The 20,797-nt window shown below is 35.2% G+C and overlaps 2 long non-coding RNA genes across 2 annotated transcripts; both read left to right on the top strand.

Moving 5' to 3' along the window:
• Positions 1-5,207: 5,207 nt before the first annotated feature.
• Positions 5,208-15,012, top strand: LOC124437028. The gene is made up of 3 exons (XR_006945566.1): positions 5,208-5,218; positions 6,877-6,881; positions 14,950-15,012. It is a non-coding gene; the product is annotated as an uncharacterized LOC124437028 (long non-coding RNA).
• Positions 15,013-20,411: 5,399 nt separating this feature from the next.
• Positions 20,412-20,784, top strand: LOC124436841. The gene is made up of 3 exons (XR_006945507.1): positions 20,412-20,493; positions 20,654-20,693; positions 20,770-20,784. It is a non-coding gene; the product is annotated as an uncharacterized LOC124436841 (long non-coding RNA).
• The last annotated feature ends 13 nt before the right edge of the window (positions 20,785-20,797 follow it).

The raw sequence follows: 20,797 nt of genomic DNA, 5'->3' as shown, positions 1-20,797 counted from the left end.
CAGCTTGTTTTGAATACCATGCATTCTGTTTACAGATGTAACGTCTAGGGGAGAAAATATTCGGTCAAATCAAGAAAAATCTTTTGCAAACATTAGTTTCTCCAAATGGAAAAAGCAGTATATTAGAATTCTGGAGCATGAAAAATGCAATTCTCATCTAAACGCAAAAGTTGCAAAAGCTCTTTCCCTTCAAGAAAACTCAATATCGGATCAGTTTCATCACCAGGGGAAAATCGAGTGTGAAAGACGTAAAAAGAAAGTTGTTTTAAACAAAACAGTTTTGAAACGTGTGATAGATGTTATTATGTTTCTTGAAAGACAAGGGCTTTCCTTTAGGGGTCACTGTGAATCACTCACAAATTGCTATCTTAATGCAGGAAAATTTTTGGAAACGCTTAAATTATTGTCAGAGTACGATCAACCAATCAATGAGCATCTTGAGAAAGTTCGTGATCACCAAGTGAAGCAATCGACAAAGGATGGTGGTAAAACTGATGGAAAAGGAATCAAGGAACGTGGCTCATGGCTAACGTTTTTGAGCAACGGTATTCAAAATAAGTTAATTAATATCATTGGTAAAGAAATATCTTCTGTTATTGTACAAAGAATTCGCAACTGCAAAGCATGGGCACTGATTGCTGATACAACACCCTATATAACTCATACAGAGCAATTGAGTATATGCGTAAGGCTTGTTAATGAAACTGGCGAGTGTTCTGAATACGTTTTATCATGCCAAAAGCAACTGGAAGAACTACATGACCATATACACTGCTATTACAACAATATTACAATTGCACGGAGTTTCATTTGAAAAGCTTGTTGCCCAAACGTATGACGGAGAATCCAGTATGAGCGGATGTTATAATGGTTTGCAGGCAATTGTAAAAGAAAAAATCGGAAACCACATCATCTATGTTCACTGCTATGCGTATACGCTAAATCTTGTCTTGTCCGATTAAATTTGTGTTGCTATTGATGTCATTACTCTTTTTGACTCTCCCGAAAAACGGCACGTTCTCTTTAATAATTCTCATAAAGTACACGAATTGTTTCAATTGGTTCAAAAGAATGAAAACCTCAAATTTTTTTTCAATTAAACGTCTTAATACAATTCGATGGAATGCAGGAGAATTTTGTTTAAGTGTATTTCTTTTGAGTTTCGAGTGCATCATGCGAGTGCTCCAAAAAGTGGCTGAGGAAAGATCGCTCACTGAAAGTCAGCGGGCAACAGCAAATGGATTGCAAGCAGCTTTTCAGACAAAGCAATTTGTTGCGACTGCCTGTCTTTTCCAAGAAATTTTTGGAATTACTGGACATTTAAGTCGATATCTACTGAGCGTAAATGCTAACTTTGGAAAAGCAATGGATATGGTTGATAGCTCAATTTCTAGAATTCAAATCATACATAACAAACCAGAAAAAATCATTGAAATGTCCGATTATTTTGCGTTAGATGTCGAATGGAGGTCTACGACATCATCGTCGACGACTAATGGACGGAGAACAAGCCAGAGATGATTTGCAGATTCACCAAAAGCACAATGGAGGCGAGACACATTCTATAAAGTGCTAGATTCCATTCAATCTTCAATGAAGAATCGTTTTGAAAAGAATCGACCACTAATGAAATCATTTGCTTTATTCGCACCTAATCAATTTGACAGCTCTCGAGCAAATACAAGACACCTCACGATCTTCAATCTGCTGTGAAACCTTTTGTGATGTGTATAAGATAGATTCCGAAAGATGCGCTACTGAACTATTGCTTTGCAGAAACATTTAAGAAATTTCTCTGTTCGCAGTTTAAAACTCAAAGTGACCATAATCATAATGAGCAGAACTTTGAAACTATTGATGATGGTAATGATGATGATGATGATCAAAATCATTCCGATACTGACATAAGTAAGCTTTCGAATAATGCGTCAATTACCGAGAAGGCTAAAACTTTGTCATTCTTAGATGCCTTAAGCTGCTTTTTCCAAAGTACCATTTAGTCGACATACCCAACATTATGCAAAGTTTATTTAATTGCAGTGGCCATACCCATTAGCTCAGCAACTGCTGAACGTTCTTTTTCTTCGCTGAAGAGAGCAAAAAGGAGGATTCGATCTACGATGGTACAGGAACGCCTGGAATCATTGCTTTTAATGGAAGTTTAAAGGGAAACTCTCCTTTCTATCGACAAAGACAGAATCATAACTTTTGGGAAAACCTCCCCAACGCTTGCAAAGGCATTAATATAAACATATTTTTCTATAAAAAACAAATAACGCAACAGACATATAATTGCTTGATGATACTTAGTTTTTAAGTTACTTTCTTTTTTATGAAGATTCATGTTTGTGTTTTATAAAATAAAAATAACTAAAATACTTGAAAATAGCTATAAGAAAAGATGAAAGGGGCGCAAAATTTATGTTGGCCACCGCAGTAAAAACTATGCCACCACTCCACCAAAAAAGTCAAATGTAAAACTAATTTTTTATGATTTTGAAACGGATTTTACAAGCGGAGAGCATGTTGTGAACTTTGCTGTGTTACAGGTTGCTTCGGGCGAAGAACGTGTTTTTAAAGGATATAATGCATTAAATGAACTTTGCGAGTTTTTATTTTCAAGAGAGAATGTAGGCTATACAGCAATTGCGCATAATGCAAAAGGATTTGACGCTGTAATCATTAAAAATGGCTCATACAATATCGACCGACAGCCGATGCATGTACTTCATTCGGGTCTAAAAGTAATGCAATTATATTTAAAGCATTATCAGATGACGCTAATCGACTCGCTAAACTTCCTAAGTATGCATCTTTCCAATTTTCATCGATGTTTGATTGAATCTGTCGATGTATGTCAGTCACTACAATTATTTGCAAAATTTTGAAGATCTTTCAAATTACTTCGGTTTGATTAAGTGCCGCGTTTTGGCACCGGCGAACATCATCCCGTGCTCCCGATGAAAGTTAATGGTAAATTAATGTTTCCACTTTGTAAGCGTGTGCTGTGATGCCTCTTTAGAACGCCACCATTCCGAAAACCAGCGTTCATTTTGTGGGACTTTACGACCATTGAAATGAGCACGGCAATCTAAAAGGCTACAAAATTTTGGAGGTGCATGAAATTAGGGATTTTGAAGAAACATCGGGACAGTTTATTTAGTGAATATGTCAATTTCTTTTGCGGTTGAAACAAGAAGCTGGGCTTTCTGGATTGGGTAAACTCAGACGCAGACCAGGCAAAATACTTCGACGACCATCTAAAGCATGAGGGAATTCTATTGCGTAAGGAAAAATTGTGAAAAATCCAGGGTTAAGATTGCTAGCAAAACTTTGTTTTAAACTCGCTGTAGGGTAAATTTACAGTAATGATATGTTAATTACGGAGTTTATTCACCATCCACTTGTATTTTAAAAACGACTAAATAGTGCAGAAACTGAAAGTCACGACATGCAATCACTGAATGACGATTTAGTCGAAGTTGTATACAAGCGTGATTGGGAGTTTCAAAAAGAAAATAAAACAACAAATATTTTTATTGGTATTTTTACAACTGCATGGGCACGTTTGGAGCTCTACAGTTTGTTAGATTTACTAGGACATAGCTCACTGTATGTCGACACAGACAGTTGTGTGTATGATGCAAAGCCTGATTCTCCAAAGCCTCCTTTAAGGCCCATCTCCACTAGACGATTTTTGTGACGATCGTCTTAAATTTTCGCGACGACACATGCGCAGAGGCAAAAAGCTTTTCGTTCGGACGAAATTTTTGACGATTTTGATTCTGACGAAAAGTTTAAACTGTTTTAACTTTTCGTCAAGCGCTTTACGATCGTCAAAATTTTAGCCAATCAAATATCAGAGATGAGCAAACACTGCACATGGCCAACCTAGCAGTTCATATTAAGCCCCGTTCACACGGGGAAATTTTCTTTGACAAATGATATGTGACAAATAAATTTTGTCCGTGTGAATGAACAATTTGTTACAAATTTTTTATGACAAATGAATTTGTTCAAAAGCTGGGTTGTTAGCTTTTTTTTGTCGTATAAAATTTGTCAATAATCAAATTTGTCCGTCTGGACGACCATCACATCAAATGTGTCAAATTTTATCAAACAACATGGCGACGACGCAAGGAGGGGACAACGAAACATGTGATTTCTTGGACTGACAGCAGTATTTCTTTACTTCTCGATGCCCTTAAGACAAGAGAGAGTTTGTGGAACTCTAAGCTGACATCGTACCGAGATAGAAATATAAAGAAGAGAGAATATCAAGAAATAGTTGCCATTTTAAGCGCCGAAATTCCAAAATGGATTTATCAGCTGTAAAAGGTAACAGTATTCAAAATGTAATTGTTTAAATTTGTGTTACACTTTGATAGCTCTTAAACATTTCTCTTTTAATTTTTGAAACGATGCACAGTGCCCTTCAGTAATTGGGTTGATGAATATTGTCTGTTCACTATAAAGGAATTTCTCAATTAGTATCAATATTCAGCAGGAAACAGAAACTGCTGCAAGTTGTCTAATATTGTTGTAGAAATATTGTTTTGCTACAGCTAAGATTCAAGGACTTCGAACGACCTTCCGTGAAGAAATAAGAAAAATTAAAAAAGTGAGCATACTGGTTGTGGATCAGCTGAAATATATGTCCCAAAATGGAAGTTTTTCAATGAATGCTTCTTTCTTGAGATGTTGTTGCATTAAATAGACCAACATGCAGTAACATTGAAGATGAAATAGACATTTCAATACAGGTGGCAATGAGCATGAAATTTGGGGAATGGATGGAAATTCTGAAACTGGCAGCACATGCAGTGATACATCATTTGGTATGCATCCAAAAAAGAAAAGAAGCTCAGAAGAAAATGAATGGATGAAGACTGCAGCAAGTGCACTTACCAAGTTGTCCCAAGATAATGACAATCAACAGGATGAATGGGATGTGTTTGGGGTGGATGTTGCTAATTCCCTTAGAGCCATCAACAGCCCAGAGTGGCAAAGGCAGGCTAAGTTTGCTGTGCAGTCTGCCATTTTCAAGCTGCAGAAAAAGCTCGATGCACAGTTTCTAACTCTACATTATGTACAGATAGTACCATCCCAGTTATTGATTCATTTTTTAAAAATTTTAACAACTGAATATTTTCATTTTTAGAATTGATTTTTGAATACACTGCCTCTTACTTAATTAATTAAGAATGTTGATATTACAGTTTTTTAGGTGATGTACCTTTCTTCTAACAATTAATCTCCTCTATAGTGATTGTTTAGTTTCTAGGCTGTTGTTTTTTATTTTGTAATATGTGATTTTGTAACACTAACCATACATTTTTCATCCATGATCCATCAAGCAAAATGATTTTTTGAATTAAAAAATTCCAAAAATAAAAATTTTCTTGATTATATGATCACAAACGTGCGTGTTTATGGGTTCTAAAAAACTGAATTTAATTAAATGTAAATAGCTAGCTTTAACATAATCATTCAGTAATCTTCCATTGAAATGGAACAGCACCTTCTTCAAAAAAGTAATCTTTCATGTCATCACGAACAGCTCTAGCTTGCAATGTAGAAGACCGTTCACTTGGATGACTGCATAAATCAGTGATTGTGCATGTATTGTCAACTTCCTTTCTCCATGCACCATGCATTACAATACAATTTTCATCTTCATCATCCAAATATCCAGCAGGAGCATAATTTGTATCATTTCTTGATATAAGGTAATTATGAAGGGCTAGGCATGCACGAACCACTTCTATACGTTTCAACATTTAATTCCAATGTCTTTAAAAGAACTCTACACCTGGCACAGAGAATACCAAAGCATTCGACAATTAAGCACACAGCCCTCGATAAACGATAATTAAACACCTTTTCATCCCCCATTGCCGACCTATGAGGATAAGGTTTCATTAAATTAACATTTAATGCAAAAGCCTCGTCACCTAAAAGAAAATATGGGACATTGTTGGGTCTTTTTCCCAATTTCGAGGCATTGGAAAACATTGCTTTGCATATACATTCAAGGAAACCATGTTTAAAGATTCCACCATCTGACATACTTCCTGGTGCACCAAGGTCAAATGATACAAACCTTGCCTTAGCATCAGCAATAGCAAGCAAAACAATACTTGAGTACTTCTTGTAATTAAAATATTCTAAACCCGTATTGGGTGGTGCTTTTATATTAATGTGCTTTCCATCTATGGCACCAACAGCATGAGGAAACTGCCACAAATCCGAAAATTCTTCTGCTAATTGTTTCCACTGTGCATGCGTTGTAGGGGGCTGTAAAGTCTTTTTCAAAACATTATAGATTACTTTACACAATTGGAACAAATGTTGATATTGTAGAAGTTGACATTCTGAATGAGTAAGAAAGATCTTTATATGATGCTCCAGTTGCAAGAAGTCTGAGTTACACATAGTTTCTCAAATGGTGAAATAGCATCCCTCATGTTGGTATTCTTTTTCAAAAGAAAAACATTGACCTGATCATACAATTCATCAAACAATGTCGGTTCCATTCTAAAGAAATACACAAATGATAAAATAAAACGGTGTCTACGGTATTAAATAAAAACAAAGTGTGCTCACCTTAAAAAGTTTCCAAAACTTGCGATATCTGTGCGTCTTAACTCTGGAATCAAATTGAATGCAATACTTTGTGATTCTCTTCGTTCTTGTGTGGCCCATGGTCGCACCCACCATCTACGTTTTCGCATTTTTTTACCTTTACGTATTATCTCCATTAAAATAAAAACAGCCAAACTAATACATAAACGTTTCTTTTTCTTTAAAGTCTTGTAACGAGTCATCTTGCGATTGTCAAAAGTTGATATTTGTAGGACGTAATATCTCGATAAGATAAAGTAACGACGTATTTTCCTTTTCTGCTAACCAAATGTATCGAAGGCAATCTAGTGACAGTGCTATGTAACCAAAAATTTGATAGCCGTTCACATGAACTTATGCATTTGTCATATATCATTTGTCAAAGAAAATTTCCCCGTGTGAACGGGGCTTTAATGATTTCAACATGGCTACTAGTAACGAAGAAACAACAGAAGTTGAGTTAATTATTACAGAGCTTCCACACTCATCAGAAGTGGACAGTCAGTCTCAAAAGTCCAATTTTTCTGTGGAAGGCAATACCTTTGACAAAGAAATGTTTCTCCAAGCATTAAGAATATAAAATGCTTGTGGGATACCAGTGATCCCAATTACAAAAATCGTAATATGAAGTGAATGCATGGAATGCATTGTCATCGTTGTTTAATCAAGAAGGTACGAGTTTCTTCCATTTTTACAGTTTTCCTTTGCCTATTTACATGCCAAAATCAAACTATATCCTACTACAAAAATGCTCTACAAGTTATAATGTACACATGAAATGGAGGGTTGTCAATGAACTGTGTTGATGTTTGGTGTCTGCATGAAACCAAAAATTTCCTTTGGGTCTGTATGCTGTGAGTCCAAAATGAATCCTAGTCTAACTTACACAGTTCTTTTCTGCCAGCCTTTCTGAGTTGTGGCCTATTTCAACTTTTTTCATTCGGACAACATATATTTTTATTCTAGTTGATTCAAGTCTTTTCATATGTGTTTGATGACATTTGGTAATTTGTTTTGAATTTTTACTTTTTAGTGGCATTCCTACAGAAAATTTATAAAAATCTAAAAAGATTCTTTAAAGAAATGCCTGGACAAAGAAGGGCCATGACCAGATCAGGTGCTCCTGCAGGATGTCTACCTACATGCAAATATTTTTGAATTGATGCGTTTTCTTCATGAGAAAACTTCCAATTTGCCAACTCATAGCAATGTTGACATATCACCTGCAGCATCCAGCCATGTAATTGAAACTGGTAATTTTGAGGATCAATCAGATGCTTTTCCCCTGCTATATCTTCTTCCACATCACCATTTCAACCGATAGCTTGCTCTATGTCACCATTATCGGTACCTGCAATCGTATACTCTAACAACACGACACCTGAAAGACCTATTGATGAAAATACTTCAAAAAAGCGTAAAAGACCTTCATCTGAAAAAAGTGCTTATGACCCATTTTTGCAACAAATCAAGCAAATGGATGATCAACTAATCAAAATTGTTAACAAAGAGTCTGCGGATGATGAGGCTACAGCATTTTGCATGAGTCTTGTACCTGTGCTGAAAGACTTTGATAAAAAAAAGCTAAGATTAGCAAAAATTAAAATTCAACAACTTTTATTTGACATAGAATTTGATGATCAATGAGATAAAATATGCATTCAGTTTTTAACAATATAACAATTTTGGTATTTACATATTCTTAAGATTTTTCCTTTTTTAAACATGAATTTTATTTCTGTGTTGGTGACCTCAAAACAAGCATCATGGGTCTGACAAATTTGTTTTGAAATAATATTTCACATGTGGTGGGAATCATGAGAATTCATTACATAATAAAAGTGATTAAACATTGCTTTGAATTGATTACAATTTACCTTGAACTTTTCTTGGGTTTGAAAAACTCAATTTACTAAACTCATTTTAACATTTTGATGAATTCTCTTTTCTCATCATATATAAAAACCTGTATGCTTACATAAATAGACTATATAGAATATTATTAATTAATGAATAACATTGTATATGTGATAATTGATATTCTGTTTGCTTAGCCAAATAATGACATTCCTGTAAAGCTTAACAATTATCTACATTTTATGTTATTCATTAGTTGTTTCCAAGTCCTATTAAAAATAAGACTCAATTTATTTTGCTTTGCCTATTTTGTCCCATTGCCAGTCAACAGCACCCTCATTGTTGAAATAATGTTCAAACTGTTCTCTAACCCATTTAGCTTCCCACCATAATTTCTTGAAGCGCAACATTTTGAATAGAGCTATACCATTCATATTTGCATCTTTCTCCATTCACCAGGTGCAGTCCATTTGGCCCATCCTGGTCAACAAATGTACTTAGGCAATAGTGACTTTCTCTGTCAGTTTCATTTATAGTCATCAGGAGTTGTGCAGTGCAACCACTGCTTTTTATTATTGCAACCTTGGGTACTTTTGCAATGATTGGCCTGTGGAAAACACGAAAGCGACTAGCACAAATGCAAATGTGTTTTCAATTACCCTCCTTGCCGCGACTGAGCCTATAATTGAAAACTAGCTTACTTTCTGAAAGATTGGAGAATGGATATGGCTTCATCATATGTCTTTAGACCAAAGCATCATCTCCAACAAAACATACGGTAAAACCTTATTAATTGGAATTTGACAATCAGGTGGAGTGTTCAGGAGTTTATTTTCTATAGCATAACCTAAATTGCTGTTAGCATAAACACTTCCATCACTTTGCCGTCCACTATCACCTATATCAACCATAGTAAACTTGTACCGAGCATCACATATGCCATGAGCACAATACTGTGAGTCTTTTTATAATTAAAGCGGATGACTGATTATCAGGAGCAAACATCAACATGTTTGCCATCAATTGCGCCAAGTGCATTCGGAAAATTCCATCGAGCTTCGAATTCATTGTAATTTTTCTCCATGCTTCAATCCAGAAGGTGTGTCAATATATCCTGCTTCCTTCAGTCTATTCCAAATTGAATTGCACGTTTCATCGATTATTCTGCCCACAGTTGTGGCACTCATTCTATAATTAGCGCCAATAGTTGAATAGGCATCACCGGTGGTTAAATATCGTAGTGTCACTGCAAGTCTTTGGTCAGGTCCAATAGGTTTTGGAAACATACGAAAGTATCTAAAGACATTTCATGGTCGTAAGGTCGCATATCATTTATCAATAGCTTATATTCTCCTTTTCACATTTCTTTCTTCGTTACAGCTTTCTTATCCAAAATCGACGTTTCCTTTTTCTTGTTTTGGTGTTCTCCCTGAGCATTTTGGTGAGGATGTAAAGAAATAAATATCTTCTACAAGCAGCAAATATAGAATATATCTTTTATTTATAGACGCCATTTTGTTTATTGGAAAACACCGCGAAATAATCGTCTAGTGGAGATGACTAACAAAATCGTCCTATAATTCGTGTTCGAAATATTGTCGCGAAAATTTAAGACGATCGTCACAAAAATCGTCTAGTGGAGATGCGCCTTTAGGAGACTATCTAAGAGATTTGACTAATGAAATCGGTGAAGGCGAACACATTACTGAATTTGTCTGTGGTGGTCGTAAGAATTATGCTTATACAGTTAGTAACGGCAAACAACACTGTAAAATAACAGGCTTTACAGTGAATTTTCAAAATAGCTTACTTTTAAACTTCGATTCGTTAAAAGATATGATTTATAACTAGGAGTTACTATCGCAAGGGAAGTGCTGCCCCTCCACCAAGTAAGGTAAAACAGTTTGGAAACTGCTATTGCGTGTTTTCCATCATTTATCATCTGCCATAAACAATACAATAATGAATGGTAAAAATAAAAATACAGCAAGAAACCGCAACAACTCGTAAACTTTGTCATTGCATAAAGACAAGAATTGTATCATCTTTATTTTCAAATTGTCATATAAATCAATTTATAGAAGTAGATGCAAGAAGTAACACTGTATGTACGTATAATTATGCTAATTTCAAAATGGAATAATTGGATGAACAGTTTTCAAAGCTCATTTTACAAAAATTTGCATATTGTCATTTAGAACTCGCCAATAACAATTAAATGATGTTAACAGGAGCTTAAATGAAATTTTCAGAAATTTCATTCACTTGATTGCAACAGCACAAGATCAACACATCCATCAATACAAATCGTTATATGGTGTCATATATATATCTCTTAAAGTCTCCCTGTGCTTCTTTGTTTATATCATGTTTTCACCTGGATTCATGTTACTCAGTTGTTTTAGCAAGAATCACATTATACATACAAACTTGAATGGTACATGCGAGTACATACAAGTAACATATGAGTACATCGAGTAACATCACGAGTACATACGAGTAACATACAAGTACATCTGAGTAACATGAGTACATATGAAATGACATCTGACTATTTTCTGGTCAACAAATGAGAAACAACACAATTTCTTCAATACATTGATATATGTACATAGAGTACATACGAGTACATACGAGTACATACGAGTAACATACGAGTACATACGAGTAACATACGAGTAACATACAAGTACATACGAGTAACATACGAGTACATACGAGTGACATACGACTATTTTCTGGTCAACAAATTATAAATGACAAACGATTATACATTCATTTTGACTCTGAAGATGACTACCGCTAAGGTTGTCAGGCAATCGATCAACAACAACAAAAAAACAGTCCGTCTCAGGACTATACGTAACAATGCAACTCATTTAATTCAAATATATATAATGTACATTTATTTCATGGCACGTTTGAAAGCATTATTTATACGTTGTTTATTTAATCCTTTCATAAATATGTATTTCCTAGGTGAAAGTGTTTCAAAAAGCGCTCAAATACTGGCAAATCGCATCGACAAAATATCTATAACAAATTCAACTAAAACATACAAATGATAGTATAAAGTAAAATACCTTTTCAGCATTTAAATCCATCAAATGGTTGCCCCAGTCCACTCAAATACAAGGAAAAATAAACGCAAATATCAATGTATTGAAGAAATTGTGTTGTTTCTCATTTGTTGACCAGAAAATAGTCGTATGTCACTCATATATACTCGTATGTCACTCGTATGTACTGTATGTTACTCGTATGTACGTGTTTGTGTTTTAGTCACGATCGTTTAATCATAGCATTCAATTTCTATCCAATCGGCATGCACAAACGACGCACAGTTCACCTTATATATGGAGATGAGTGCTTCAATGCTCAATCGATTCTCGTCAGTCATACGTTTTCATCCCTAAAATTAAAAGATAAATTCCTTGTCATTTTGAATGAAAACATTTTTTTGATTCTTTTAAATGTCTTGATTGTTTTGATTCTTTTGAGTCTTTAAAATGCTTTTTGATTAAAAGTATGATACGTTGTTTACTCAACCGAACAATCGTCCGCATGTTTACAAACGTAGAAACGGACTATATTATAAAACTGTAGTTTTGTTTCCATTATTTCCTTTATAACATTTTGATAGAACCTTTTTTCCGATGATTCTGTGCGACTGCGATAAAATGATGTATAGTTATCGCAAAGAGCAAACGTTTCATCATATTCATAATTCATATTTCATGGTTGAACTCGCACCATGCGTTTAAATTATTTTGACGTTTTTAAATCCACACCGATATTTCAAGTAATAATAAAAGCTCGAACGAAATAAATACATGCTTACACTATATTTTGCTCACCGTCTGACCATAGAGCGCAAGATAAAAAATGTGAACCGAGCTGGCTAAATACGGCACGGTGAATCGATTTCATGTGTTTTTCGCCAAACGAGATATGTGTAATTGATGTCGGTAATCACTCGATTTTGGTATCTACTGTATAACGCTGTTTAGGCCGCATATCTATTCGGATTCCAGACATTAAAAATCAAAGAGAAACTGACAGGAGTTCCGAAAGGTTCTACCTTATTGTGATTGTTCTTCCCCCCTCATTCCGTAAAAATCCCCCCCGGAAATGTTAACAGACAGACAGACACAAATCGAGATTTTACCATTGAGTTCTATAAGACCTGGAGGGGAAACGTCAACCAAATTACTATAAACTATTATCAGCATGTGGTCAAAAACATGGCGGATTTTGGTTGTCAAAGTCATGGAAAGGGCAGGCTCATGAATGAAATTTTTTCGCCCACTTGGTTTGACAACCACAATTGCGATTATATAAAATATCAATGCCAAGCACAAAACTTTAGAAGTTTTATCTTTAAAACATGCAAACTTGTTTGGTATACGGATGCTGAAGTAATGCCAGAAAGGAAACATTTCATGACACCGTAAGCAACATGGATTGTTTACTATTTAAAGTGTTCAGTGTTTTTGTTTTAAGTCGATACTTGAAGTGTGGTGGCATATATTTTGTGAATGTTTTACTCCTAAGTTGTAATTTAAGTTATGTTTATCCAGTCTTCTTTGTTCTTTACTTAATCAGATTGCTAGACGAGGCAAGCAACCCAGTTCTTATCGAGATATGCATATCTTAAAACTCCTTGTTTCAACTGAGTTGAAATGGAGGATTTTCATATTTTTCTGAAAATGGAAGGCAAATGTTAGGACAGAGCTGTATTGAAATCAAATGCAGTGCAGGATTAATTATGAGCTCTTTTTTGTTTATGTGCATGCAATGAAAAATACCTGTATTAAACAGCTAGCCTGGACAATTTGACAGATTATGGACAATCATAATGATGTAAAGGTTTGCTTTATGCTAAAAGTTTTATAAATCAAGCCATCTGGTGTTTCTGTAAATGAATTATTTGTTACACAGTGTAAAACAGGTTAGTACATCAAAATCAAGATAAAACTACTTTGTTCAATAATGTGCCAAATTTTGCTCCTACCTTGAAATATTTGCTCAAGAAAAAGCTTATCATGACATGCATGAAACATTAAATACAGTACTGCATCATCTGCAAAGTCCATGTTTTCAATTCCAGGTGATTAAAATTCACATAAGATGCATTGTTGCAATGAAGTTGAATGTGGAAGAAGCAAAATTGATGGCAAAGAACTTTTTATGTCTTTTGAAGAATTACGATATCATTTAAAGAATAAGAGTAGCATCTAGTAAAGAAGCGACATCTGTCTTCAACATGAGGACTTTTGTAATTATGTATAATTACTATGTACAAAATACTATTTTAGATAAACTTGATTTTTAAGTCATTCACTGATATTTTTACCAAAAGACAAAAAGAACAATTCAAAGGCATAATGTAAAATTCAAAAATTTGTCAAGTTGTTTGAACCTAGAAAAAATTAGTATAGGTAACTGTAATTTGTAAGGACACAAAAAGAAAAGTAGTGCAAGAAGGTTAGCATTTTGAAATTAATAAGTTCTTGACATACATTACACAAAGCCATAATATTATAAATAATGTCTGTATAATAACAATTATACAACATGCTAAATATCTTCACCTACATTATAATTATTTAAACAGGTTTGCCTTCATGCAGCAATAAGAAAAGTGTTATGTCAGAGAAACCAATGCACTTTGATTTAAGAAATGTGTATTTCAATGGAAATTAATGTAGTTCTGTTCAGTAGTAGATCCATGGTTGTCAATAAAATCCATTTTCTAATATCTTGGCTCAAAACAGAGACCAGCAACATGATTATAGAATTTCTGAATTTCGTTCTTTTGCTCTCCTAGTTCAAGATATTTTCCTCATAAGTTCTCAGTAGATTTATCAGAATATCATAATACTTTATAAGACACAGGATCAATCCTGCACCAAATAAACTCAAAAAATACATACCTGCTTAATATATTTCAGTCGACTTAAGTCGTAGGGTAAGTAAATGCTTTTCTAACTCCTTTTTGGACATTTTAACTAGATTTACCCATCTATTCAAGAAAGACAGTTGCACCAAGCTGTTTACAAACAGTCAAAAACACAAGTAATGCACATGGGATTATGCATTAAAGCTTAACAACACATTGACAGTGTAAAGATTGCCGTTTGATATTTATTTCTAATATAGCTAAAGCATTACTTGACAAAATATACGTTATTTTACAGTAGATTTACCTCATTTAAATGTGTGTGTCTATTTCACAAAAACCTGAAGCATTATTTTCAATATTTTATGCTTACGGTATCGTGGTTGTCATTATTATGAGCAGTAACAGGGATCCGTTTCGGGAGGGAGCGAATGTTAAAAATTTTTCTCAAAGTGGAAGTTTTGACAACCAAAATCCGCCATTACCGCCATGTTTTTGACCACGGGGTCCAGGCCCCTTTGCCCCTCCAGGTCTTTTAGAGCTCAATGGATTTTACCTCTATATAGGTCGAGTAGAGGAATGGGCCGAGACATGTCAAGATTAGTGTGCTGCCACGCTGATGCGTGGCAGCAATTATGTAGAAAAACCGTCAACTGTACAAATAGACGAATGTAAAATAGTCAGAGAGAAATGGTCGCATAAATTTGTAAATAGAAATCAAATTAAGAAATATCAACTTGTCTTTGACAAACGTGTAATAACAGACGGAGGTGCCGATACCATTCCCTACGGCTATCATTGGTTTCCGACAGAAATTTGCAACATTTACTCAGATCGCACGCGAAGCCGTGGCTAATGATATTTTATTTACATCTTTGCATCCAACCGCACTAAAAATTATAAGGAATGTATGCAGGTCAAGGTGAATGGCAAAGTCAATTGATTTAATAGAAACCGACTCTGAAGTCGAAGAAAGCTTTTCCAAAAGACAATTTGATGTGGAGTTTCTTGACGACATTGACCACTCTGACAGCGAACTTTCGTTTTACAGGCAGATTGATAATCAAGTATAGAGTCGACACAGGTAAATTAATAAAGTGACATGCATATAATCAAACAGCGTTGAATCAAAGGACAAAAGAAACAAAAAAAATGTATAAGGTGATTATTCTTAGACGGCGGTAACACGAAACTCTTCTTCACTAGATCTTGACAATGACATGGAATGACGACGAAGGTAGCTACTTTATTGTGGCATATCAACTTGCTCAACACGTGAAGGAGCATGAACGCTGTAACGACGACGACGACGACGACGACAATTGCGGAAAAGAGAAATAAAAAGAATATACAAACGACGATTGAAGCCATGATGGACGATACAAAACACGAGTGTTAAATTTTTTCTTTCTAGACGTGGGGTAACTTCCAACACGTGAAGGGCATGAACGCTGTAACGACGACGACGACGACGACAATTGTGGAAAAGAGAAATAAAAAGAATATACAAACGACGATTGAAGCTATGATGGACGCTACAAAACACGAGTGTTAACATTTTTTCTTTGCTAGATGTGGGGTGATACATGAACGTGGAAGATGACAGCGATATCTGAGACAGTGATAACGATTCTGAAAATAATGTGACGGCGAGGGTGGCGTGTGAGGAACTGTGACAACTGTGACTGTGGCAATAAAGAGGAGGGCAGTAAATGTAACAGGAAGGTGGTAACGGCATGATGACTGTGACGATGAAAACGACAAGACAGCGACAATGATGACGACGACAGTGACGATGTAAAATTCAAAGAGGTCGTAGGGGATGTATGTAAAAATTTGTGAATAAACTGGACTGATGGTAATATGGACGTCAATGATTTGACGGACGACGACGATACACAACAGTTCTTGACATTGGACATGGATCGTAAAGAATGTTTAACAATGAGAGTTTGCAGGACAGGACAGTGGATTTTCACGAAGATCTATGCAGAATGTTCGGGAACGCACGAATTACAGATGTCCATAACACTTGATAAGGTTCTTTCTGGCTGAGATTATTTTCACTCTTACATCTCTTTCATTTACAGGGACACTATTTAGGTTTAAATTGGAACAATCCAAAAAATGGTACATTTTTATAAATTTATATTTTTCAGTGTGGATTTCTCCCACTACCGCAAAAAAACCCCCAAAGGCAAGGAAAAACTCATTTTATCGAAATTTAAAAAATGGCTATGCTATAAATAATACAAACGAATGAAAAATTTGAAAACAGGCCTATGCTTGTGAGAGGGAGAAAGAATTTCAATCCTACAGGTTCTAAAAAAGTCTTTCGCGTTTTATCAAAAATAAACATTCCTCGTGATTTGGTTCTGAACGATGTAAAGGCTGAAACACACTGGGCAGTCGCTTCAGTCGCGCGTCCAAAGCGAATTGATGCGCACGCGTCAGTCGCTTGAACGCTAGAAACACACATGCAGCGACCATCTCAATACTTTTACCGTGGCGTCTATTGCACATGGCAGTGATTTTAGTTTGTTACAGACACAGATATCACTTAAACTTTTTATTTTGGCCTTTATTATAGCTACGAATATATGAATATTTACTCAGTACAAACTACTATGTGGAGAAAAGAGAACAAGCCAGTTAAAACACGCCAATATGATCATAGTCCATACGCCATTACGCGTATATTGTGGATAATCTTATTCTGCGCACTTAGGTTGTGCATTAGGGTTCCAGTTTGTAGCTCCTATTGTCCCTATTTGATAAGTCATATAAAAACTGAAAGATTCCAGTGTAAATTCACTATATATTGCCTTCGTTTTCCAAGCTATAATCTATAAATTTCGTATGATGCTTATGACAGGAAATATGATATGCACTTAGGAAGTTAAAATGTATCTATTGGCCAATCAGTGTAAAGCGACTGAAGCGACCAAAGTCAAAAGTTCAACATGTTGAACTTTCAAAGCGACTAGCTGACGCCATTGAGTTCTATAATAACTGGAGCGGCTAAGTGGACTGGGAACTGTTGTAAAAAACATGGCGGCCAACGGACGTATTTCCGCTGAAATGATCGCTTTGCAGAAAAATAATATTCTCGACCTCCTCCGGGTTGATGTTATTGATTTTCCCGCCTTCAGTTGAAAATTTCAAATGCAATTGCAAGCTGTATGATAAATAAACAATATCAAGGCCAAAACAATATTTTTTCAAAAATGCAAATCGATGTTCAATTGTAGAATGTCGTAATATTGACAACGCGAAGGACATCGCTTTTCACAGGTGAGTTATTCGCTTATTTTGTTTGTTCCTGAAAGATTGAATCGGCATTTATACAATTGAAAGCCCCAAAATCTGTTAGGCCTTATGAAAAAACATTGTCTTAAATACTGCATACACTGATGTTTTCCTGTGTGTTTTAAAAATTCAACAAATTTGTTTATTTATTTGTTGAATCAACGCATGAAACAATAAATTTACTAATCTATTTCAAATAGTTTTCCTGACGAAGAAAAACCCCACTTTTGGAATGGGTAAATAGTATAAAGAAATGGTCGCCTCTCACAGTTCTAACTAAGTGGAGCAGAGTTTGCTCAGATCATTTTCCGATAGCATGAAGAGAATATCAGGTAACAAAGTGTGTCTAGAAGATAGTGCTGTGCCCACATTATTTCAACAGGTGAAGGATGTTGAATGTGCACTGAGAAAGGTGAGTCGTCATTTCTACTCATGATCACTCATGTGTCTTAAGTCTCCCAGGAGACTGAAAAGACAATTTGAAGATGTTATAGACCGGGCAGAGTATTATAGAAAGAGGTTAAAAGTGTCTAATATGGAAAAAAGTAGACTGAAAAAGAAGGTAAATGATTTATTGTCAATCATTGATTGCCTTAAAGATGATAAAATGATCAGCTCTGATCAAGCTGAACTTCTTAATGCTTCACTATCTGGGGTTCCTGAAGATATTTTGAGTCGTTTAGTGGCAAACACTCAGGGTAAAAGGTGCTCAATACCCCCAGAATTGCAAGCTTTTGCACTAACTTTGAAATTTTACTCGCCTAAGGCTTATGATTATGTTCGTGAGAAGTTTAATTTAGCCTTACCTCATCCAAGAGTAATTCGATCTTGGTATAATTCCGTGGATGGTGACCCTGGTTTCACCAAGGATGCCTTGAATGCTTTGAAAGTGAAGGTTCAAGAATCAAAGAAAGATGGCAAGGAAGTCATATGTGCATTGATGCTGGATGAAATGTCAATCCGTAAACACGTAGAATGGGATGGTCAAAAAGTTTGTGGTTATGTTGACCTTGGTACTGGGATTGACGATGATTCACTCCCTGAAGCAACAGAAGTTTTGGTATACATGGCTGTTGCTCTAGATTCATCTTAGAAAGTACCAGTTGGTTACCTTGGTAGATGGCCTCACTGCAGAAGTAAAAGCAAAATTTAACAAGGAGGTGTTTGATGCATTTAAGGTTGGTGTTAAAGTTGGAAGTTTAACGTGTGATGGTCCATCCACACATCTTGCAATGATGAAGTTGCTTGGGTGAAACTTTCCTTAATGATTTCCAAGCATATTTTTTACATCCATCTGATTTAATGTTGAAAATTTATGCATTCTTAGATCCTTGTCACATGATCAAGCTTGTCAGAGCAATTTCTGAATTGAGAACTCTGAAGGATGAATGGTTGTTGAATGGCAATACCTAGTTGAGCTAGAGAAAACTGCAAGCCTCAGAAGGCTTGCGACTTATCAACAAACTAAAAGAAGCTCACATAAACTGGAAGCCACAGAAATGAAGGTAAATTTAGCAGTGCAAGCACTCAGCTCAGTGTTGCAGGATTCTGAAGGTAAGCTCAAACTTCACAGTTTAAAGGGTGTGATAAAACAGTCAAATTCATTCGAGTATTTGATCGCTTGTTTGACGTTTTGAATTCCAGGAATCCAATTGCTAAAAATTACAAAGCACCAATAAGGAAAGCGAATTACAAGCTGATAAAAACCTTCTTGGATGAAGCAAGGCAATACGTCTTAAATCTGAAGGGTGCTGATGGAAAGTCGATTTTTTCCCATAAGAGGAAAACAGGATTCTTGGGGTTTCTGTTGTGCATTGAAGCAGTGCAAGGGCTTGCTGAGGATCTTGTTATAAGTGAAACAGCCCAATTGGACGACATAAGAAAACTATTTTGTGGTCGTAACATTGATAGCACTTTCAATCAGATCGAGCGTTGTAGTAAGTGCTTTTTTCAAAATTAAACCAGTCTGTCAATTGATAAATGAATTGTTAACGTTCTTTTAAAAATAAACGTTACTCAATATTAAACGCACGTGTTTAACTTACAGGTGACATTATGAATATTGCCGGGATGATCTGCATGCGGAAGTCCTTGAACAACGTTCATGATGCGTAACATTTTATCTTTAACATTTTTTTGTACCTTATAGTTCAATGAGTTCACATTGTTTATATAGTTTCTTGACTTGTAAAAGCCAATGGTTAAACTTCGAATAACTTGAAAAAATTTAGAAGAATTTTACTTGAATGCAGGGGTGTGACTTGAGTCCCGAGAATGGAGAGGAAATGTTGCAGAATTTGATTTGCCCAACAAAACGTAGTGTAATTTTATATTAATACCAGCAAAATCGCTTTTACTTAGTTATGAGTTGATCCAAACGTCATCGTTAATATTTGCCGTTTTAATTTCCGCAAAATTACATGCTTTGCTCGACAAAACTGCTAACTTTTTGAAGGCTGAGCCACCACATATCAATCCCTCTCAGGATTTACACCCTGTTTCAACGTTACTGATACAGCAATTAACGATTTGTGCACGCTAAATTTACATGTATATTATCATGGGAATCATCTCTTACAATATAAAAACTTTAAAATTCAATGCAATATTTAGTTCTTCATAGTTAAAAAAGTTTGATTTGTTAACCAATCAGAATAAAGCATTGGCGTTTGTCATTTGCATTTTTTCCGCTTTTTTTAAATACTATAAATATTTTAAAACTTGTCTGAATTTTCCTTTGCTTATTTCTTGTTTTTATTGTATTTGCCAACTTTCTATTGTGGTCCATGGATGAAAAAGAGGTTAGTACAGATCAATAATTTAATAATTTCTGATCTGAAAAGCTTTATATGAAGCTTTCAGCATGGAAGTAAACAAAAAGTGATTCATTTACATGGTTTAAATCCCTTCTTGCAAAATATCTATTTACACTTTATCGTTTTTTGCATACAAAAACACCAGATGCTAGATTATACAGATGAGGAAAAAGCAATGGACACTGGTATCAAATGTGTATAAAATTTGTTTTGTTTTGAAAACTGAAAATCACTCAAATAGTTCAATTGCATTCAAAACAGGTCAGGAAACTGAAGTAATGAAAATGCA

Source organism: Xenia sp. Carnegie-2017, unplaced genomic scaffold, assembly GCF_021976095.1.
Source record: "Xenia sp. Carnegie-2017 unplaced genomic scaffold, XeniaSp_v1 HiC_scaffold_16, whole genome shotgun sequence".
Classification (NCBI taxonomy): domain Eukaryota; kingdom Metazoa; phylum Cnidaria; class Anthozoa; order Malacalcyonacea; family Xeniidae; genus Xenia; species Xenia sp. Carnegie-2017.
Note: the sequence above shows the minus strand (reverse complement) of the source record. Positions and strands in the feature narration are given on the sequence as shown.